This window comes from Lissotriton helveticus, chromosome 2_1 (assembly GCF_964261635.1).
Source record: "Lissotriton helveticus chromosome 2_1, aLisHel1.1, whole genome shotgun sequence".
NCBI classification, from domain to species: Eukaryota; Metazoa; Chordata; class Amphibia; order Caudata; family Salamandridae; genus Lissotriton; species Lissotriton helveticus.
The window spans coordinates 752,371,087-752,395,661 of NC_136059.1; the positions used below are offsets into that span (position 1 = coordinate 752,371,087).

At 44.5% G+C, this 24,575-nt stretch overlaps 1 protein-coding gene across 4 annotated transcripts in view; it reads left to right on the forward strand.

Annotated features, from left to right (window-relative positions):
* LOC144819488 (myb-related transcription factor, partner of profilin-like) overlaps positions 1-24,575 on the forward strand; it is a 522,799-nt gene that overhangs the window by 378,007 nt on the left and 120,217 nt on the right. Inside the window, exon 4 of one of the 4 annotated variants that reach the window (XR_013607401.1) lies at positions 18,604-18,768. The exons of the other annotated variants lie outside the window; for them this stretch is intronic. The gene's annotated coding sequence lies outside the window, so the exon portion shown is untranslated. The remainder of the gene's footprint in view (positions 1-18,603; positions 18,769-24,575) is intronic. 4 annotated transcript variants of the gene reach the window in all.

The following is a 24,575-nucleotide window of genomic DNA, read 5'->3' on the forward strand; positions in this document are numbered from 1 at the left end:
GCTATCTGTTATGATATATGCCTAGTCAAAAATAGGGTATTATTTATTTATTTACCACAGTATCCCGATCGCTGAGGAAAGCAGAGACCTATTCAGATTCTCATTAGGTGGTCGCAGTTTCAGACTAAAACGCGCACCACAAGGCTATTGTGAAAGTCCGTCGATCTATAGCCAGGCACTCAAAAGCCAACTGGATGCATTTGTGTTACAGATGGGTGCGGCTTTGATTCAATACGTTGACGACCTATTAGTGGCAGCTGATACGGAGGCTATTTGCAAAACGGCTACAGTATCACTATTGCGCTACCTACATGACTTACATCACAAGGTGTCACCTTCCAAGCTGCAATATTGTTGCCAAGAAGTAACCTACTTAGGTCACTTATTATCAAAAGAAGGGAGAAGGTTGACCCCAGAGAGAATTGCAGCGATTTCTCGAATGACTGTGCCTAAAACTCAGAGAGATGTACGTGCCTTTCTAGGTATTACATCATACTGCAGACAATGGATCCCAAATTTTTCGCTATTGGCGAAACCATTGTTAGCCCTCACGTGCAAGGATGTTCCGACTCCTTTGCCATGGACTGAAGAGTGTCAGAAAAGTTTCTCTGAATTACGTGATGCGTTGTGTTCGGCTCCTGTGTTAGGTACTCCTGATTACAGTAAGCCGTTTACACTGTACGTTCACGAGAGGGATGGTTGTGCGTTGAGTGTTCTGGCGCAACAATTTGGTGACAAACCGCACCCATGCGCATATTTTTCTTCGACCTTAGACCCAGTAGCTAGAGCTTTGCCGAGTTGCTTAAGAGCAACAGCGGCAGCCGCGGCGTCCATTCGACAGTCCGCAGGTCTGGTCATGGATAATATGCTTACGGTGATGGTTCCGCATGCAGTTGACACTCTCTTGAATCGAACGAAAACTCAACATTTGACGAGCGCAAGGTTGTCTGGGTATGAGTTGACGTTACTGGCCAGTCACATACGCATCAAACGATGTAATGTGTTGAACCCAGCAACATTGTTGCCGATCAACATGGAGTCAAGTGGTGAAGCACCACATGACTGTTATCTGAGAACTGAGGAGGAAACAAAGGGTCGTATTGACCTGAAAGATACTCCATTGGTAGATCCCGATGGCACTTTGTATGTGGATGGTTCCTGTTTTAAGTTGCCGAATGGTGATGTGACGACTGCGTATGCTGTAGTGACATTGAGTACGGTTGTAGAAACTGCAAGATTGAGTCAGAATTCGGCTCAGGCTGCTGAGCTGATCGCCTTGACAAGAGCGTGTGTGTTGTCCAGAGGAAAACGGGTGAATGTGTCTACCGACAGCCAGTATGCTTTTGGTGTGGCGCACAGTTTTGGGCGATTGTGGAGAGAAAGAGGATTCTTAACGTCGCATGGCACGAAGATTCAGCATGGTCAGCTTGTGAACGACCTTCTAGATGCACTTACATTGCCTAAACAGGTGGCAATAATCAAATGTAGTGCGCATCGGAAAGTGACGGATGATGTTGGTCGTGGTAATGCGTTTGCAGACGAGATTGCTAAGGAGACAGCTAAAGATCTGACAAATCGAATGTATGTTACGAGTTCAGTGAGATGGCCAACGGAGACTAGTATGTGTGAAGACACAGTTGAAAGTGTGAAGGGAATACAGAATGAGGCCACTGAGACGGAAAAGACTAAATGGAAAGAGAGCACGGGGAAGTTGGATGAAAATGGATGTTGGGTTGATTTGTCAGAAAAGCAGAGACGGATGTTACCGGATGCATATGTGCTCGCTGTTGTTACAATGGCTCATGGTCCAGCACACATAAGCGCAAAGGGCATATGCAAGTTGTTGTCCCCTGTATGGAAGAATGATGGTATCACTAAATGTGCAGAGAGAGTGGTTAAGAATTGTATGGTGTGTTTGATGTATAACCCCGGTAAGGGCACTCCCACTCCACCTGGTCATTTTGCCCCTCCTACATGCCCTTTCGAAGTTATCCAGTTGGACTTCATCCATATGGAGAGATGCAACAATTTGAAATATGTTTTGGTTGTAGTATGTGCCTTCTCAAGATGGATTGAGGCTTACCCCCTTAAGGATAATACTGCCCTATCCACAGCAAAAATTCTGCTCAAAGAGTATTTCCCCAGATACGGCATGCCTCGGATTGTATGGTCGGACAACGGAAGTGAGTTTGTGGGAAGTGTGATGAAGAGTGTGTGTCGTGGCTTAGGTATAGTGCAGAAATTTCATAGTGCTAATCATCCTCAGTCAGCGGGTTTGGTGGAAGGATACAATGGCACCCTGAAACTGAAACTTGCAAAAATTCAGGCAACAACTGGTTTATCATGGCCAGATGCTTTGCCTCTAGCTCTCTTATCGACCAGGGCAACTGTGCACTCTCGAGTAGGGCTTAGCCCATATGAGATTGTGTTCGGTCGTCCTGCTAATATATGGGGAGTCCCAAGGCCTGAAGAGTTTGATAGAATCGAATATCCAATGTTGATTGATTATCTTCATGATCTGACTGCTAAATTGAGTTTGATTCATCAACAGGTCTTTGAGGCTCTGCCGTCACAGACAGAGGGTCCTGGTCATCGGCTGCAACCAGGGGACTGGGTCCTCACCCGTAACTTCGGACGAAAACGAAACCTTGACCCGAGGTTTGTGGGACCCTTCCAGGTGCTACTGGCAACGAGGACGGCGGTTCGGCTGGAGGGACGGAAGCATTGGGTGCATGCCACCCACACCAAGAAAGTCCCGCTTCCTTTGCCGGCGGATACTTGGATAATAAAGGGTTTTTCCTCGTCCGAGACCGACGCCCCACAACGCTTTGTCCCGTTCAACGAAGCTCAGCCCATATCTGACACCCTTGTTGATTCCCCTCAAACAATTTCCTTTCCCTCTACCTTGAAAACTTCAAGTGCTGAACAATTGTCTGAACAATCGAACACTCATTTGCCATCCAATTCACTGTTTGAAGATCAGACACGCCCTGGGAGCAGCCGATACTTTTTTCGCCCACGCACAAAAGACTAATAAAATAATTTTTGCGTTTGGATCACGCAGTAACTCTGAACAGTGTGGACATTTTATATGGTGTACCTTTTTCCTTTTTCGCGCAGCCAAGGACCTTATAATAAATTGAATGTTCAATTTATCTAGAACCTATCATCCGGGTTGGCCGTAGGGCCGTGCGGGTACTTTCTTCTGGTTAGCAGTTATCGACACTAGGTCGGTTTCTTTTGTCAATTTCTGGGAACTCCTGGTAATTGATGATCGCTACACAGAACAAAGTGCGTCAAGAACGTCGCGGACGGTCGTTAGAGGATGGAATTTTCTAAGCTGTCGAAAAGAGAGAAAATGCCGGCGCAAAGATCTGCATTAGATAGGGTATTGCGTACAAAATGTTTCTTGCTACAGGTTTTTATGTTGTTCCTAACTGTTTCTATGCTGCTGGTGAGTGGAGTATATTATGGTTTTCAAACATTACTGCCTTCTGCTTTGCCTACCTCTCCTTCTAATGATCTAAAATTCGTCTCTACTGTTTCTCCACATTCTTTCCACATACTGCCCCAACATGAGCAAGTCCGACGTGCGGAATTTCGAAACAATTCTTTTGTACAACTTCTGCACCAGCATCAGATGGTGGTAAATACTACAAATTGTTGGGTGTGTGGACTAATGCCACACACCATGGACAGGGGTATCCCGTATTTTGTGCTTCCGTACAGTCCCCAAGGGTCAGCTCGGGCATTCCAAATCATGTTCCATAGTGCACTAGATTCCTACCCCCACCGAGAGCCACGCTCAGCAAGCTCTGGTCCTGGTCCATACCATAAGTCTCTGGCGACGGCGATTGCTGATCTAGATAGAGACATTTTCGATACCTCACTTATCCCAGAGGAGGAAGTGCAGGCCTATAAGTACCTTAGTGAGGCTGAGTATAGTATATCAGTGGGTGATAGGCAGCTTAAAAGCTCATCTCCAATCTGGATTGTACCTCACCTAGGCCACTTGTGTCTGCAAGGTCGTGGCCGAAATCCAAGAGCCCAGCTTGGGAAGAGCGCTTGTGTGGATACTTACGTTCTACCGATGCTCTCTTCCCCTGTCTTCTTAACTGCCAAGGGTACCTATTTTGTATGTTATGATCGAGCATATACGTGGTTACCTCTTGATTTCTCGGGTATCTGCTATATTGCAAATCTCTTGCCTCCGACCTTCACTGTTGCCTCAGATTATCACAGAGCCAGAGTTGAGAGAGGTGTTATTAGCAAAGAAGATACTGCCGGTCAAGAAGCAGGAGACTTCTTTAAGGGTTTCCTACCGTTCTGGGGCCCTATGGTTAATAGCAGAAATCTGAGACAGTTAACCCGTGTAGTAGAGTCAACTGCTAACATAACCGCAAGTGCCCTTGGTAATTTGACAGCAGAGCTTCAAGCGGATAGGCTTATGACGTTACAGAACCGTATGGTTCTCGACATTGTTCTGGCAGATAGAGGAGGTGTGTGTAAGGTCATCCATTCGAGCTGCTGCATATTCATACCTGATAACTCTCCAACGGTTTGCCAAGCCATCTCCAAGTTGCACAAAATCTCGGAGTCCATACACGTGGACGAGGGAGATTGGACGCTTCTAGGATGGTTTTGGGGCCTGATGTCGACCTGGGGTTGGAAGATTCTGATGATTATAGGGGTTGTTGTGACGTTCCTGTTCACGTGTTGTCTTTGTGTACAGTGTGGTCCTGCCTTATGTGGCCTTTGTGCTACAACGTGTATAAGAAGGCCGACTGTTTCCAGAGAGGCATTGATGGATAGAATAATGTTCCAGCAACACCTGAACGATCTGATGAATATCGAGGTCGATCCTGATTTCGACTAGTGCTTGCCTACATGAGGGCAAAAGGAGCGTCTGAGGTTCCGTGAAAATCGTTACGGTGTTTTGGGCATTGCCGAATATGGACGAATGTGGTGTCTATGAACCGTAAATGGCAAGCTCGGTAAGTGTACGCGTTTTCACTACACTACCTGGCTTGGTTCGCCTTATTTACGTGTTTCTACATCTGAACCCGTGGGTTCCATTTTAGATACGGCATCCATTTTGTTCCTTGCCCTCACGTAGTCAGTGAACAGGCAAGTGTCCGCACCATGAACTTTTAGTTCCCAAGACATACGGAAGACGCATATTCCTTTCATGCTCCTTTATGACCGGAGGAATGACACTGCAAAGGCAAATGGCTCAGCTTGAGGGTAATCACTTCGTACCGGCCTATTGTTTCAGCCGTGCATGCGCTGGGATCAAGCTCTTTGATCCTATGATCATGTTTTCAATATTACCCCCACACTCTTTTCTTTAGGTGTGCCTGACTTCCTAGCAGCTGTTCTTGTCCCTTTTCTCTTGCTCATTTACAACTCAAGTGGAATGTGCCTAACGATGGGAAGATGTGCTTTTACAGTTGGGGACTGGTAATGTACTGTGATTATGTTCCGGAGTTCTGAAAGCATGAAAGCGACCCTTATTGAAGTTTATTGTGGGAACTGGGTTGTAACCTTTTGTTCACATGTTGTGCAATGGCAATATCCTGTATAAAAGAGAGCGACTCACATATGCAAGTTGAAGCAGACTCGTAGAACCTACACGCTGTTGTACTTCTAGTGACTTTTGCCTCCCTGCAGTAATAAACTCTGATCTTTGACGCCGAAGGAAGCCTCCCGTGTCTCTGTCACTTGTGCGCCAGAACAGGTATCCCACGAAGGTTATAGGTGTTGTTCCCTGGCACCGCTGGGTCTTAAATAGCTCAGTCCTTCACTGGCTGTTTCCACATTAAATCGATGAGGTCACCTGATCTTTCTCCCCCACCTAAACCTATGACTCCCTCTTTTTCTGGCCTCAATCTGTTCAGCGCTAATACACCCTCGGGTAATGCGCGCTTTATAAAATCATTTCATTCATTCATTCAATATAAATAAATGACAGTAAGAATGTGTACTCCTACGACGCAACCCTAACTACATGTGTCTAAGTGTATCTTGCATGTAAGTAGGTGTAGAGCCACGAATCCCCCTGGGCTGAAGCCAACCCCATTACCTTAAGTGGGAGACTGTGGGACCCTGTCTTGGACTTGAGATGGGCACCCCGCAAGGGATGTCACACCGCTGTGAGCTGGAGTGTCTGCGTGCAGAAACCTCAGTGTCTTGTGTCAGTGTTTGAGCATGGAAGTCGTACTCCTCTGCCTGTTCCGGCAAAGATATGGTGTATATATACCCAAAATGTACCCTCAGGGGATTCTTCATTGCCTTTGTCATGTCCGCCGGGGATGACGGAAGGGTTGACCCTTATACATAGTTATTGTGCAGAAGATGGTAACTCTGCTGAGAATCCTCATGCACAATTAGTGTGGCCAGTTTTCGGGAAAAACCTCATGACATTAATGCGGTGCTTAACTAGGTAAGAGGTAAATACCAAAATACGTTATGTAGTGTAATGGTACGGTAAATGAAGGTGAAGGGTTAGGGGACTACACAAGCCTATATTGAGGTACCCTATGAAACATAACAGCCCTATGGCGAGAACATCTCCAACCTGTCCCTGTGATGGCACTGCAGATCAAACATTGTTGCACTTTATGTTTTTTTGTAATTGTTTTCATTTTCTGAGCTAACACCATTGTAAAGTATTATTAAATAACCTCAGGCATCATAACTGTAGAGAAGCATTATTCCATCTGCAACTTCTGAACAGCCAGGATATATGTTTTAGAGTAGGTTTCTTTCTTAAAGCAACAGCGAGATGTAGAAGATGAATGGCCTTCGGGGAGGCTCCCCTTATCTGCTACCTAAAGCTAGAAGTAACCAACATTGGTAACTTCATTCATTGGTTTTATGCCTTGTATGTCATCTTGTTATCTTTGCTGTTTCTTTCACCTATTTGCCAACACTGATTCTATCTTCTTTAATTCTATTGCATGAATTTCGAGGTTGCTAATTTAAATGATTGATTAATGGTCATCGTGAAGTTATGGTACAATCAGTATGATATCTGCTATTCTATCAGTTTCTATGATTTGCAGTGCTGCTACAGTAACTTACTGTACACGTTGGTTTTACTCAAAAGAGTAATATTTATTTTCTCTTTTAATGTATGCTTTTTCTTTTATGGCCACATGTGGCCGAATAAAAATGTCATGAATTAAATTGAACTGAGTTGACGGTATGTTGACAACTAAAGCTAATATTTTGATAACATTCCTAAGTAAATAATGACAGGATGTACGTTTAGCTTAAACACTCTACTGTCTGAATCAGCATTTTGCCTAACCCCTAATTTCAGGGGTGAAACCTTTATAGAAAATTGCACACTCGCAGTGTTTGTGCCCGATTCTTTATCATGGATGCCATGCAAATTTTCTCAGTCTTAGTTTTCCTGCACATTATATTATCCTCCCATGTTTTACCTGCAGTATAATTTGTAGGCCAATTAGTTAAGTTCGATACCATGAGGTAGAATTGTTCAGAACGACTGTTTTCCATAAGTTATTACTCATTGCAAAGGAATAAACGAGGTATTCCTACAGAAAACTGACTCACTACTTTGGCTAACGGTATTTGTTTGCCCCGCATTTGCCCTACCTATAGAAGTTATAAAGTAAAGGCATCCAGATACCTCTCCTGGTCCCATATTTACCATTACACTTGTTTAGCCACATATTCTATCAGCAGGAAGCCTCCTTTTTGCACAAGTACCTGCTAACAGGTACATGAAAGTGACTTTTTAGCAAAATAACAAAACGATGGTATTTACTAAAAGGGCTAGGTATAAGGCTTGCATTTCTGGAATTCTTAGTTTGATTAAATCAAAAAAGCTGCGCGTTTGTATATGTAAATGTCCAGTATTTGTAAAGCGCAAACAATTACCCGAAGGTTTCAAGGTGCTGGGGGCCCTCGGGAAGATTAAGCAAGCTATTGACCAGAGTCACATGGTGCTGGGCTGATCTGCCACCAGGACCAGGGATCGAACTGTGAGCCCCCGTGTTCCGGAATCAGTCACCTTGGCCGCTGTGCCACACCTCTTCCATTTAACTGCCAGATGTTCTCTCTTGTTATTGTTTTTTTTTTAATTTCCCTACCGAAGCCTCTTTGCTACTGCCACTCAATTATTGAGTAGTATTCATTACAAATAAACAGTTTGCTCTGATAAGACCCAAAATAAAACTACATTCTATGTATAAAAAGCCTATTTAATGAAGAGCTCCAAATGCCAAATCATCCTATAAATTACAGACATTGTTAATTAACATAGGGGCATATTATCAAGAAATGGAGTTAAAATTATCCCCGCTATGAGAATTCCTGTAGAAGCCCATGTTCTGGTGTCAACATGGGCTTCTATTGGAATTCTCCAGGGCATATTATCAAGCCCATTATCGCCGTTTTAGCAGCAGTTTTCTGCCGCTAAAGCGGTGATAATTTTAACTCTGTACTTGATAATATGCCCTATTGTGCTTTATTGAAATACGGTGGCCATGGTCCTCTGTGCCTCATACACAACCCTATGTTACTAAAGGAAAAGTGCCCCCCAGCAAATGAAACCTGTCAAGGCCAGGCATCGGATTATGCCAATCAAGTGCACGATTATCATCTGCACCAAACGCACCTTTATCAGGTGAACTGGTGCATAACATAATCATGCACCAGATTATAGTAAAATGTAGTCTCCTCACAGCAAGCCCAAATACACAGCTTGTGCCTACAGTGGAAGAGCACATCAGTGAGCATTAGATCTGTGGTTTCAAACAGCAGTGCTGTCTTTCAGCACACCTGGCCTGAATTTGAAGGAGATGTGGATCCCCAATAATCGGGTGCAGCGTGTATACACCTTCATTTGAAGAGAAACGTGCGGTGAACCCTGGGAAGTGTATGCTTTCGAGGGTAGAATAACTTTGCACCACCTCCTTATTTGCACACAATATTTGAATATTGACTTGCCTTGCACTTATGACGGTGCGGAACAGGTGCAAAGGCATTCACTTTTTTGCAAAAGGCTAAAACCTCCATGCAAAAGAGGAACATCTTTTTATAGCTGCACAAAAATGTGCAGCCAAACAATTTGTTTCACAAAAGGGGTGCTGAAGCACCTGCAACTCCTTCTGCAGCTCTTTCTACAGTATCAAAGTGCCTTGGGTGAAAAAAACATCACAATACTTATGATGAGGATGAGAACAATGGGGAAGGTTACAGCTGTTCCTGGTCTTCCTCATTGCTCCCATTTGCTTTTGTCTCATATATAGATACAAATATTTGTATATTCACCATTGTCAACAATAGCAACTTCGTAGTTGCTGTTAAGGCTCACTTTCCTTTGACAAGAAATGTTAGTGGTTTGCTTATAATTTTGGTGCTGTTTTGAGGTGAAGCCAGCCGCCATGCTGTAGGTAACCAGCAGTAAGATTACCAGCTGGCCCATAAACACCCAGCCTAACCTGGTCACCACACCCAGCACCGCACAGCGCCCTAGTCATACCCAGACTGCTGACTCTGTGGTGGGGTCTGCCTGCATGGGAGATGGCACTCCTGATCAGTGGGGACCCAGAGAGGCTGAGTGTGAGTACGCTTCTAGCACAGATAAGGTGGTGGCTCCATAATTGTATGGAGACCATGGAGCAGGTCCGAGCTGTGCCCATGCAAGACAGCAATCTTGCAGCAGGATCAGCCACAGCACCCTAGGTGATGACTTGTTGGGGGTTGATTCCTTTCCTCCCACCCAATTCTTCAAGTGACAGGCTCGGATGCAGGGACCCGGACAGCTGTTCGTAGCATCCTGTCTCGATGAGCAGGGCCACCTCAGTAGCATTGTATTGCTGGTGGCCTGCAAGGAAACAGGAGCACCACCATGCCATTTGGGCTGCTTGGATCACCCCCTGGCCACCTGGAGAGGAGTGCAGTGACTGGCTGGGGTGGACTCCCTGACCCAAAATCTTTCGGACTGCTGGATTTGGGGATAGCAGGGGCCCTGGGGACATTGGCCTGAAGGACTTTTATATTCTCACTGCTGTTGCTCTCAGGTGAAGCTGCCACGCAGGCTGGGGCCCTTGCAGCATACAGCCCCCAACGTTGTTAGCCCCATTGATTGTGGGAGCACCTGAGAAGTGCTATTTCATCCTACCTTGGAGGTGGTCTGCTCTCTGCCTAGCATTGACTGTTGCGTCCCTAGATGGGCCCAACTGTTGCTGCTATGCCTCTCGCCAGCTAATTTGGTCATTGGCTGGTTTTTGACACCCTGGGGGTAGCTGGGGCATCTAGTTGGCTGGAGTTTGCCCTTGTTGCCCGCGGGGACTTCCATGACTGCTGTACAATTTGTTACATGGTGAGGCAGGTTTTCCCTTCATTTCCCTTCTGGTGGTGGCCTTGGCTTCTTCTGCCTGCCTAGCACCCCCACGTCTCTGCCACTACAGTCGTGGCTGTTGGTGTTGCACCCCCTAGCATTAATGCTGCTGACTTTGAATACTGAATCTGAGGGGAACATCACTCTCCCTTCTCTGACCCAGACATGGGCCACACTCAGAAGTCCAAGGACAATCCTCCAATGAGCGCCCCCAGAAGGGGATCAAGCAGTGCTCTGGGGTCATGGACTCCTCCCACAGGGACAACAAACTCAATAAGCTTTTGGCTGCGATCAATGCTACTTGGGAGGGCGAGATTGACTCTATTGAGATTGAGCTAGATTTCAATTGCGAGGACTCCAAGAAGGTGGCAGTGACGGTGTCTGCCCTAGGGTCGTCAGTAAAAACCTTAGTGCCTGAGGCCCTAAATATGGAACTTCATCTCACAGAGTTGGGATCACATACTCACTGTCAGACTGGACAACCAGCAATGGAGAGCTCATCGTAAATACATTAGGATCGTCAGGCTATTGGAGAGAGGTTCAGGAGGTCTTGGCCCTGAAGACGATGTTTAAGTTCTATACCCTGGACCGGTAACACAGGTTCCTTGTTTTCCATCTTAAGCTAGAGCACTACACTGCCCAATGGTGGCCTGTCTCCTACATTTCTCCAATAGGGACTTCCTCCTTCAGCAGGTACGCAACCATTGCCCCTTGGTGGTGATGAATGCTGAGGTCTCTCTCCATCCTGACTTTACCATCCAGGTTCAAACTCAGTGGGCTTCATTCATTTCAGTTAAGAGGAGACTTCATGAGCTAAGGATGCCTTATTACTTGCTTTTCCTGGCCTGTTTGATAGTGCAGGTGGAAGAAAATTCTCACTTTTTCAAGGATCCTGCTGCAGCATGGGACAGGCTGGTAAGTTATGACAAAGGGAGCCGCCATCTCGGTGCTGTAGTCCTCTAGTGGTTAGCAGGCACCACTACTTAATGGACCTGCCGCCTCGAAAGCACAGCTGATAAAACAAAAGCTAGGCTGCATGCCGTATTCATGTCTCAAATGCAGAACTGAATGGAAGTTTTATCTGATGTTAGACCAATGACATCCTGTAAGACACGATCTGATAAATGGTTATGGGGGGGGGGAAGGGGAGGGCTTATCAACGCCCGTTCTCTCTGTAAACATGCCCAAGACATCAAAGAGCTGAATATTGATTCACAGCTTGATTTTCTTAACACAGAGTCAAGGCTCAAGGAATAGTGTAACCCCAACATTGTACTAGCCCTCCCTCCTATTTATACAAATCTGCAGACAAGATAGAAATGAAATAAGAGGAGGAGGGCTCGCTATTATCTATTGTGAGTCTCTCCAGTTTATGAACTTTGACCTTCCCTCCCTAAAAGGGATAGGAAGCCTGAGTTTTAAACTCAATTGCTCCTCCTACTTTATAGGAGGCTTGATTTATCGCCCCCCACCCCCATCTCCCCGGCTCTAGCCTTGAATTTCTAGAAACTTTAGGAGACACATTAGGCCACCTCACCCTCCGATATTCAAACTTTACTCTCCTAGGAGACTTTATCCTCCACCTAAAATGCCAGAAAGAACCAGGAGTAGATACAATTCATGAAATATAACAAAAAACTCTTGGAATTCACCAGTTGGTCTCAGCCCCTACACATCAGGTAGGACAGACTCTTGATGGAGTTTGTTCCAACTTCACCTCATTAAAAATTAGTATTTCAGTTCCTAAAGTCTGGTCAGACCATATGCTAATTTAGCTCAATAGCAATCTCTCTTGCATAACTTACCCTCTGAATCAAAATACAATTTCATTACCAGTCATAAATGGGTCAAGATGAAAGCGAAATTAGAGTTGCCTCATGTAGCACAAGCATCTATGCCTACCCTATCAGGAAATACTCTAGATGATACTCAATTTATTTATACATGGATTACATTGATCAGCAATGATCTACCTCCAATAGGGCAAAATACAAACAAACACATATCCAATACTTCAGCTCAATGAACACGTATACACTAGCAGAGCTCCACATCCAGTGCAATCAACTGAAACGGAGGTAGAGAAGAGCCTACCAAGCAGAAGAATGAAGCCTCTTCAAAATTAGCAGGAAAAATGATCATCTACAAATCAAGCTAGCAAAAAAAGAGTATTTTTAAAAAAGAATATTAGATGCTCAACATGATCAGAAAATTATTTTCACAATTGTAAAATCCTTTATTAACCCAAAAATGTTAGTCAAGGAAATTACCCCATCATGGATTTTATGTGATCAAATTTCAGCTTTTTTTTAACAAAAAAATCTTAACATTCAAAAAAAATTAAGCACTCTACACATGAATCCTCAAGATTTAGAGCATGATCCCACCTACAAAGGACCATCCTTCCAGGTTTTTGATAGAATCTCACTGATCAATCTTGTTAAGCTATTGCTTCTTGCAAATTAGGATCACCCTTTGATGCATGTCCTCCTACTGTACTTCACAAGATCATAGATATTGTTAACTCAGTTATTAATAACATAATAAATTCATCCTTTGCCACAGCAAAAGTCCCTGCAGAATAGGAATTGGCAGTGGTCAAACGTCTCCAAAAGAAACAAGTCATGGATCCTTCCACGCTCTCTAATCTTTGCCCCATTTCGCTATTACCCATTCTTGGGGAAATTGCAGAACGACTGGTCAATAATTAGCTCACTGATTTCCTTGAGGAAGCCAAGATACTGCAACCCATCAATCCGGTTTCTGTCCTAAGCACGCAACCGAATCTGCACTATTAGAAATGGTGGATACATTGAAACTAATCTTAGATAAAGGAAAAAATGTGGTTCTGATCTTATTAGATTTGTCGTCCACATTTGATCAAATTTCCCATGACATTCTTCTATCCTGAATGAAAAACTGTTACATATCTCGTTCTGCCTTAGCCTGGATAAAACTTTTTCTTACTAACTGCAGACAAACAGTGGCCTTAGGATCATTTCTCTCAACCGAACACACCATCACTTCAGGTGTCCCACAGGGCTCTTCTTTTAGCCCCCTTCTGTTTTACATCTACATGGACCCGCTAATCTTGTTAATATCATCATTTAACATCGAAACAACCAATTATGCAGATGGCACACAATTCAGCTTCTTTTTAGACAAAGAGTCCAATGAAGGAGAGCTTAACTTCAAGCAATGTCTATCAGAGGTCATTGTATGGATGAGATTCAGCCATCTTAAATGCAATACTGATAAGACTGAGGTAATGTTAGTAGGCAAGGGTATTCCCTTCAATCCTAGCAAATGGTGACCAGAAAAAGCACATGTTCTGCCCAATACAGTGGAAGTAGTTAAGATTCTTGTGGTAAAATTCTAAGCGTCTCTTTTGTTTGGGCCACAAGCCCTAGCAGTGGCTGGGATGTGCTTCAGTCTTATCCAAACTCTTAAAATGTTTTTGACCTTATCCCCTTCCATGAAAAGAAGACAGTAGCAGTAGCATTTATCCTGTCTAGATTAGACTACTGTAGCAGCCTGTTTTCAGGACTTAACAAACAAGTACTAAAAAAGCTACAGGTTGTACAACATGCAGCGGCCCACCTGGTGTTGAAACTGCCATGCCGATCTTCTGCCTCTGCAGCCCTTAAAACCCTTCATTGGCTGTCTTTTTAAAAAAGAATTCTATTTAAGCTTCTGTTAATGACATTAAGGGCTTTTAGAGATTAAGGACCCAAATACTTAGCAACGAGATCCACTCCATACATCACTGCTAGGACACTTAGATCCTCCTCGGCAAACCTACTAAAACATCCTAACTTTAGGTACACAAAAGAAAGGAGGAAAATCCTTGGCAGTCCTGGGAACCAGAGCATGGAATCTCATGCCTACACATTTGTGTTTAACGGAATTAGATACCCAATTTAGGAAAGGCTTGAAAACTTGGATCTTTGGGTCTACCAATATATTCTGTTCTTCACTTGTATAAATTGAGATGCATCACCTGTCTGTCTGACACCCTCTGCTTATTTCCGCACAGTGCCAGGATGCTCCTTTTGGAGTGATAATTGTGCTCTACAAATACCCAAATCAAATCAAAGGGACAGTGCGCCAGGAGCCCACAGCCCCTAACCAGCGGGCACACCAGAAGTGTAGGCACTCTCGACAGCGGCGAGTGAACTGACCTACTATACAGCAGGCAACCGAGGAAAGGACAAGGGCAGTGGGGAAGGCAGCCTCCCTAAGCACTGCAGGGAACTCCACACATCCCGGGATGCATTCCCACAGGAGACCCACGCTGAGCTTGGTGAGCTCCACGATGACAGGACTAGAGGACACTCCTCAGGGATTACCCTGGGCATGCCGAATTACATTATTTGAAGCAGTTGCCGCATTTGCAGTGCAGCACTGTGGTGGCTGTATTTTATCCTTCTGAGTTTCAATGTCTTTAATTTCTTTCTACTGGCTATGGCAGCTGGGAATAAACAGAGGGCCTGTAGTATATAAGATATTTCCACTGTTTTTGATTTTTGGACTGGCTGGACTCCCTCTCCTACTGACATTCAGATATAGACTTGGTTAGCTCATCACTTGTTGATGAGTCCTACTTTGTAGGCTACTTGCCATAATTTGTTTGGACAGGATGTACACATATCACAGTATGGGAGGGGGGTTACAGGCAGTTTATGGGTTTTTTCCATAGTTGTTGATATTTGGTTTGTTAGCAATGTGCATGGGGTAGGTGTGACTGTTTTCTTTTGCTGGTGGTTGGTGCTCTGGTTGTGTGGCTGGCACGGGGGAAAGTGTGCACTGGGATGCATGTGTGCTTGTCTGCAGGGATGACGAAATCTGATGGATCACCTGGAGTTTGCGGGCAGGACCTGTCCACATCCTCTACGCGCTATAATGTCTTGGCCTACCTAAAGCAAAGGGGGCCTGAGGTTGCGTTGCTACAAGAGATACATTTCTCGGACCCTGAGGGCATAAGCACTCCACAAGGGATAATGAGGACAACTGTACTGCACGGCTTACTCTGCATGTGTGATGGGGGCACTTATTTGCATTCAGACCTGGGGTGCCCTTCCCCTTGAATAAGGCAGTCATCGAACCTTAGGGCAGATGTCTACTGGTGCTATGAAAGTTAGATGACAAGAATGGCATTTTGCACAATAAGTATGCCCCAAATACTGACCAACCTTCCTTTCTGAATTTCTTGATTCCCCTTCTGTGAGAAATGCTGCCCTATATGAGGATCAGGTGGGAAGATTTCAATTATGTGGCAGACTTACTATTTTCAAAATGTCACTTTTAGAAAGTTGCCATTTTCCTGCCTAAAACCTGTAGTGTCCTTGTCAGAGTTTGTCACTTTAAGAAATTGGATTATTTGTTGAAGTGGGGGAGAACCACACTTTAAAGAATAATCACATTCTTTGGCAGTGTGAACCACAAAAGTTACTAAATAAACCTGTGTTTAACACTCTGGCAACCTGGAACAATCAGCCAGGCTTAAATTAGAGGAAATGTATAAAGTATATATACAGTACTCAAACAGTAATAAAGGGAAAGCACCACAGAAGATACATTCCAAATCGATTTAGAAAAAGAATATTATAATAAATAAAATGACACTAACTAAAAATCCAAAATTTAAATAGTGGATCAGAAGTTATGAGTTTTTAAAGATTATGGTGGAACTATAGCAAAAAAAGCACAAAGCAGTAACTGATCGCGCTGGACTGGACAAAGTCAAACGTTCAGGCCGACTATGATGGAGTGCCATTCGGGTATGGGACTAGGTACAGTCCACTTGGAATTATAATTTTCATCCTTTTTGTGTGGGCTGCATGGTGCTGCTCTGCAAGGCTGAGTCACACCGCATCAGGGCCATTGAGCTGCTAATCAGGAGTGGTGTTTTATTTATTTATTTATTTGAGTTTTATATAGCGCTGGCTAGACCCGGAGGTATCAGAGCGCTTTACATAAGTAAACAGCAGGTTACAAGTTACAAAAATATTCATGTTAGTTACCGAATGAAAACATATTCAAAACAGGAGTTTTTATCGAGAAAAGAAAATCAAGATCAAAAAGGGCCAGGGAGAGCTGAGACTCCACAGGAAAGAGTAAGCAGTGGAGAAAGAGACGAGATATATGTCCAAAGTCCGGCTGGGTAGGTGACAGCCATAGTGGGGTGCCAGAGCCAGTCTCCCCTAGAGCTGAGCGGAGCAGCTCCACCAGGAATCGGTCATACAGTTCGGACTCCGCCGGATAAGAGAAAGGATCAGGGTGGGACTGAAAGTCTTAAATCCAGAGACGTGCGAGTGGAGATAGCAAGGGTGGCAAGATAGGAAAAGGAGTGTAGTTTAGTGGCCATCTTGAAGTCAGGCAAAATGCGTTCGTAGATGCTTAGGAATTATTAATGGCTATGACTTCAGAGTAGCCCCGGCTCGGGTGCCATCTTCAGTTCAGGCACAGCCTCTAAATCTTCAGCCTAGTTTAGGGTCAAAACATCTCCAGTCCCGAGGTAAACACAGTTAGTGGGGGGGTCGGGCTCGACATGCCCCGTAAAGATTCCAGCTATTGTCAGTGTTATGGGCATGGTGACACCGTTTTGTGGGCCCGAATCCACCATGTTGAAGTCAGGCAGCATTAAAAGAGGGCATCCCACTACCTAGCTGCTGCTTCATGGGCCCCCCATGTCTTCCAGCTCCCTCCTGCATGTGATTTGGGGTTGGTATTTGAGGTAGGACCCTGTGTCAAATCCAGTGAAGCAGCCCAACAGGAGCTATGAAATGCTGTGATGCGATACCCTGTCTGGGTCTGAACCTTTCTGCATTGGACCCAGTGAAACCTTCAGTTGAGCAGAGAAGAGGACACTCTGCCCTTTGAGGATAGTACTTGGGTGGTCAAGACTTATTCCCACAGAGGGGACCAGGTCATGTCCAGTTGGGTCTGGTCAAATGGAAAGCAGGAGGGGCCTATGGAAGCATGTTGTATCCCTATAGTTCAACCAGGAGGTCAGCCAACAGACTCTTGGAGTCAATTCTAGGGTCCTGGTATTAAGGCAAGCTGGTCCAATCTTCCTTTATCAGAAAGCAGAGCAGTTATTGTTCTCAATCTTCTCAGGCCTAGAAATGTTCTGATGAGAGGTTCTAATGGTGCCACTTTTATACCCAGTCCCAGCATCTTTGGAGGCCACACTATTTGTCTAACCCTAAGCTGTATAGTATGTATATAGTATATATGTAGTATGTATATGTATAGTCCATTCTTCCAATTACCCTGGGTCTGGCTCCAGCTTGGCTAGTGAAACAAAGGAAATGCAAGCCAAAATGTTAGCAGCATTTGCCAGTGACACAGCAGGCATCCTCAGAAGGATATGGGTGCAGCCCTCAGGTTACACTTTGAAGCTCAGAAAGGGCTGAGTACAACCCCCTCCGCCCCCAGGCCCTTCTTTCCCCTGAGTGGAAGGAAAACACATCACACCACTGGATAGCCATTAACAGTTTTGTGACTCTGGACACTAGCAGAAAGTCACATTTGTTTGAGAAGAAAAATGTCAGGATTCTAAAAGTAATGCCAAATCCGACTATATCACAAAAGAGGTTTTTAAATTACAATTCAAATGAATTGAAGAAGCATTTTTCGAGCTGTTCTCAAACTAAAGTTATCACTTAATAAATGTACCAAAAATCAATACAAAGTCAGTGAGGGCTTAAAACAAGGGTTCACTGGTTTATTATTAAAACAAATTCCGTTATTCTGTCCCCACTCTCAACTTTCAGTTGCCTCACCGCCACTGGGCCACGTGCATATAAAGTCCAATTTTTGTCGAAAGGAGCGTGTTCTAATCAGTCAATAAAAATTCTTCCAATATTCACAGAGTAATAATTTTTATTTCGTAACTTATTCCATCCAAATATATACTTGAGACTCAAGTTTTCATTTCAATCACATTGTTTATTCAATCAATATTTTTCATCACACATTGTCAGCTCAGACCAGCGAACGCGTTTCGTCCAAACGGACATCATCCGGGCTGTAAATTTAAAACCATACATGTCAATCATGTGGGATCGAGTCAATAAACTTTATATCCACACCTTTATAAATATGCTTTAGTGCTTATGCAATAAACAAAAACACCCTCTATCACCCCAGAAGACTCCCTGCCTATATACATTCTGTGATGGAAATTGTGTCACAAAACACAGCAATGACATCTCTCTTTGCAGAGACATCTCTCATCTGCTCCAGCCAATAAAGATTCTTCACTTGTGCTGCTTAACAGCATGAGAACAGTGTCTTGATTGGATGAGAGAGTTGGCTGTGGACTTTGCTCTGAAGACATCCAGCAGAACGACGAAGACCTGCTGCAGAACATCGAGCGGCAGTGTAAGGTAAGTTAATTTTTTTTGTGTATATTTATATTTTTGTGTATTTTGCATTATTACGTGTATTTTTAATACTTTTGCGCCCCACCGATGTGATTGTCACCAACCACCATTGCAGAGATATGAAGAATGTAAAGTGGAGAGCCCACTTCTTCTGAGAAGGTCAGCTCCAGATAATGTCAAGTGTAAGTCATATTCAACAAGGCAAGAATGTGAGCATACATTAAAGCAACACTAGACTATTTTGCCTATCTAAGGCTGACTTTGAAAGGTGTCAAGGCACGCAGCGCAGCAGGCAAAAACACTGCTCTGCGTTGCATAATAGGGAGAGAGCAGGAGAGAACCCTATTCAAAGAGATATGTCTCTCCCCTCCTCTCTCCCTAGTGCAGTTGCTGATTTCAGCGCCATGCACCAGGCACACACCTCTGCGTCATGGTGCTAGGGCGTGTTCCTGGATCTAGCATAGGTTATTTACAGGAAGGGTGTTTTTCCTGTACAAAACACTATGACTAGATACACCTTAAAGCTTTTCCTACTTAGTATGTGTGCTGCACAGTGCAGCACACGTGCAAAGTCGCAAAACAAGGAGGAATTACAACATTTCTCCTTTTTCTCCTTTCAAAGCCTGCTTTCCAGAAGCATTACTTTTTTAACTCTAGGCCCTGTCTACTCATGTTAGTAGATAGGGGTCCAGATTCTCAAAATTGTCACGGAACGCAGGGCAGCCCCCAAAGAGGAAGCACTGCATGGCGTGACAGGGAGAGAGTAGGAGAGCACCATATTCACAGATATATGTTACTCTCCTCCCCTTTCCCTAGCGCCGGCACTGATTTCAGGTGCTGTGTGTCAGGCACACACCTTAGTGCCATAGTGCTAGGGTGCGTGCCAGAGTCTGGCATACGTTTTGTACAGGAAGGGTAGCCTTCCTATACAAGATACTATGCCTAGACACACTTCAAAGCTCTTCCTACTTTGTATGTGTGCTGAAAAGTGCAGCACACATGCAAAGTCGGAAAATAAGAAGAAATGAAAACATTTTTCTTTTTAACACCTGCCTTACAGTGGTGTTTTTAGAGTATCAAAAAGCTTGGATGTTTGCATTGAAATGCCCTTGTAGCACCCATGTAACACCCCCTAGACGCAAAGTAATGCAAAGCAGTGTTTTGCGCTGCTGCTTTGCCTTGCTTTCCCATACAAACCAACACTAACACCAATTAGCTTTGATTTATTGATCCACCAAAAAGGTTTGGCATCCCCAATGCTAAACCTTTGGGAATATGGGCCTATGTGTACCAGCCAGGACTATGTGGGTACTCTCACAAAACGTCTTTGCTCGGATGACAGCCTAGGATATAGCATTATGTGCTGCTACAACCAGAATGTGTGCTGCTGGCCACTTCACAGCAACATGGTCGGGAACGGAAAAGAACACTCACCATTGTGCTGAGGACAAACTCTTAGAGCATCACACTTCAAGAAGAGTCCTTGATGGGGCACCTGTTAAAGAGCAAATGTTTGATACTAATTGTTGCTTAATGTAGTAGACAGGCAACTTCACTCTGAATACATTTGAGCTGGAGAAGCAAACATCTGGGAAGGCCCAAAATACAAATTGGTTCTACATTTCATGCATGACACTGCACCCCCCCCCCCCTCCCATTCCCCCCCACCAGACTGTTAATGATGAATTGTGGCCAATGAACACTGGTTAACAGTTTGTGAAGTTTTCTTCTGGAAGAGACAGTGTTGACATTGCATTTACCTATAGTTTGGTGATAACGATTGTTTAAAGCCATTGTTTTTTACCACCAGGGTGGGATGGAACAGGAGCCCATTTCCTGGCAAATAAAAGCATGGATCCTGAGGTCTACTCTGCTGCCCATGACAATTATCTCAGGCTTGCTTGCCTTAGGCTTGCAATAACATCTGAACACCCAGTCTTTTTTCCACCTATGATTAGAGGCATTTTGTTTCATGATCCCCATTTCTCCCCACATCTCGAGATGGATCTGGGCATCAATGTAGTAAATACAGAAGGGAAGCTGTGAGTCTGGATGAGATGAGTCGAACAATAGACGTCAAACTTGAACAGCTCAAGTGATAGTGCAGAATGATTAGGTACATCACATATATTAACCTAGAGCAGAGTGGCAGATAGTGAAAAATGGTTTACCCACAATCGGAGTGTGAGAATGAATAGGCACACCGTTTGTGGTTTCCAGTAAGCTGGCAGCTTTGAACATCCTTCCTGATCGCTTTGCGGTACTTCCTATGATCATATTCCAGTAAGCTGGTTACCGCAGTTGGTTGCACATTCTGAGATTTTTTGTTTACATTTGATGGTCCTGAGGTTGGAAGGAGAAATGCCCCGGAGATCTGCTTGGATGGAGTTTGTTATTATCCTCCTATATATGATTGTCATTATGAGCTGTCATGATAGATGGTTTGTTGACACCCAGAGTGCTGGACTACGTTAAAGTCCTCGATTGGTGAGCTGTGTGTGGCGAACAGTTTAGTTACTCCGTGCTTATTAAACTGGTGATGAATGGTTTACTGCTGTGGACTGATAAAGTACTGGATGATGGACATGACCCACGAGGGTTCTGTCTTAGGTGAGAGTAAGAGGGTGGTGCAGTAGAGGGGCGCCATTGCGCAGTCTGACTGATTAACATTCGGCAGCCCGACCCCTGAGTGTTATATATAGTATTAGTGAGGGCTAGGAGAGTTACGTGCGGATTGACATCACATTCCTGTATGTTGTGCACTATATATAAGAGATTGTGTTACTGAATGACTCACATTCAGTGCCACGCAGCATTTGTTGAAATTGAACTTGGCCACTAAAGAGTGCATTTTTGAAAGCCGGAAATAGGCGGCCGCTCAAGTCTACCTCAATTATGGGAAACAAAACGAAACATCGGTCTCGATGCAGTAATTCAAACCCAGCGAACTTTTACTAATTATTGGTGAGGAAGCTCTCAGTGCTTTCAAGTGGACCCCATCCCAACTGTAAAACAAGCGTGGTAATTACAGAAGCGGCTGAATGGAGTGACTCAGGATGCAAGGAAGCTAAAAATGCAATAAACAGGAAACTAATGGAATACTAAAAGGATCCCGCGTTAATGTGCACAGAAACAAGCAAAAGGAATACAAAGGATTTTATGTCGCTTATTAAACAAAACGCTCGAGGCACAAGATCGTGAATGGGCGAGCACGAGGGGCTGTTTTGGGGAGGAGGTGGGAGTTGTTCTCAGAGGACAAGGGACCTGAATATTTTCAACTTTATCTATTGCGTAAAAACTGCGTTACCTGATAATATAAAGAAAGGGAGTCGTAATTGCTTTCGGCAGTTATGTGGAAATGGTTTAGAGAGGAGACGTGCTTGAGCTGCAGGCAAAGGCCTGGTTAAGTAGGCAAGGGAGTCATTAGCTGCAGGCAGGGAGGCTGTGGAAGTGAGAGAGCGCAAACTGACCTAAATGTATGAGTGCATCACACTTACCTGTAGTAAGCACAAATCATGAGGAGAAATGCCATGAGTGCTAGTAGTATCTGCAATTATATTCTGAATGTATAGCTAATGTAGAGATTTAAGTAGAAGTGGAACTAATACAGAAATGTGTGACACTATATGATTTTATTAGATGTGATTATTCCTGAATCCATGTCGTGTAAGCTGCTAAAATGTAAGATGGCATGTGGTTAAACGCAGAATGTGGTAGGCCTCAGGGCCAGAGCTAGAAGGGAAGGGGAAGGTGTTTCTTTTCACGACATAGATTGAACTAATGTTTTGGTCATTGCATTAATGAGCCATGATTTATAGATGTGTTTACTGATTAATAGAATAAGAGTATTAACATGCTTAATTAATGAAGAAGTTGAATGCTATAATCATTATGAGAAATGCTGTAGGCCTGAAATGTTTTAACATTGATTTACACGTACATGTCTGGGCCGAGAAATGTTGCAAACCTTTTTGGAAGTCTATGAGAGTTGGGTTCTTGGCTGCAGATGTCTGTCTGCAAGGGAAAAGGGGGGATCCAATTATAAATGAATGAATAGAGGTCTGTTCAGTAGACGGCCCAGACATGGAGGAGGGTTCCGGAATGTTTAAGGGGTATCAGCGGGCCGGAGAAGAGTCTGAGAAGCAAGGTCAACTCCAACGTATGAGGCCCAATACAAAGCAGCATGGAAAAAGCCAGAAGCTACACCACGTGAGGGGCGTCTCACAAGGGGCGTCTCAAATGTTGTTGACTGTTTTGTATTAGGGACAGCACCCCTGGGTGGAGTTAGAGCAGATACCTGAGGACCCTTTAGAGAGCGGATGGGTAGGCAGAGAGGGGTCATGACTGGAGAACTATAGGTTTTCACCAAGAGACTTAGAGTGAGTGACTTCCCTTGGGGGTCATTTACTGCTGACACCTTTGTTAGGTTGGGATTTGGTTAAGTAGGGATACCATCTAGAGCAGGGTAGGGACAGCCTAACCTGTGTGTTTTCCTCCAACTTAAATGAAGGAGAGATATGCGTCAATGCTGATAGCTTTATTATTCTTAGAACTTGTGTTAGTAATTTCCGTTGCTCGTCTGAGGGCTTTCAGAGAGCACATGTATGTAGTTGGACCTGTGTATCTCGTGAATCTCATTCTGAGATGCCTGTATTTGCAGCTTATCATATCTTTACAATAAACTTTTGAAAGCTAGAAGTTGTTTGTGATCTTTGGGAGCAGAGTCCTTTATTGGGTGAACTAACTTGCTAATAGATGCACTTTCTTCCTCAAAGACAGGCAACAAAGGTTCAGACGACCAGACCGAGGTTTGGATCAATAGTGATAAGGTATCGATCAAAATCTCGCCCTTCCAGTTGGTAGCTATAGAGGATGGTTGCCTTCTTGAGGACGGTGACCTAGGCCAGGTTAGCTTACCCCAAGGCCCCTAGAAATCGATGATCGGAAGAACCGCCCGCCGAAGAAGATCCGGATGACGTGAGACAGAAAAAGCAGCAGTATCGGTCGAGAGTGAGTATAAAGGGTCATGCGTGTTAGATTGCGGTGTTTTTGTATTGTATCTATGTTGTAATGTTTGGCGGAGTTGAATGTCTGTAGAGTGACTGTGGAACAGGTTGTGAGCGCGCGCAACCGGTGGAAATCTTAAGTTCAAGGAGAGCTTAAGTGGTTCGGGTGTATCGGACACCCAGAGTAATTGTTAACTAGTGTGAAGGGGGTCATGAGGTACCATTGATCACCCGAAAGACCGAGATAGGGGGAACGTAAGAGTGAGTGCGTGAGTAACGGACGCTGGTCGGAAGTTACTGTGTGTGTAAGCAACCTATCAGAGGGACGATAGACATTTCGTCAGTTGTGTTGACAATTACATATAGACTGTGGACGTACAGTCGAGGGAAGTGACCGCTTGGTCGGAAGTAGTCATTTTTCGGTGTATGAATGGGACGCATGCAGGACCGGGAGACGAGTTGAGAAAGGAGGGGTGCTGCTGCGAAGCGGAGAAAAGTGACGTCAGAAAGAGTCGCGACGTGATTGGCCGACAGGAGAAAGACCGCGCTGTGATAGGCCAGCTAGCAAAGACGTCAGAAAGTGTCGCGACGTGATTGGCCGACCGGAGAAAGACCGCGCTGCGATAGGCCAAGTTAGCAAAGCCGCGACAGGATTGGTGGATTGTCATCAGGAAGTAAACAGAGTAGCGAGGCTGGATATTGTGCGTATAATTATGAAGTGTTTTAAATGGCTGAGAGCGGTGTTTAAAAAAGAGAAGCGGGGATCGTATGAAGGGGAAGAAGCCCCGCCGGAGGGTACGCCGG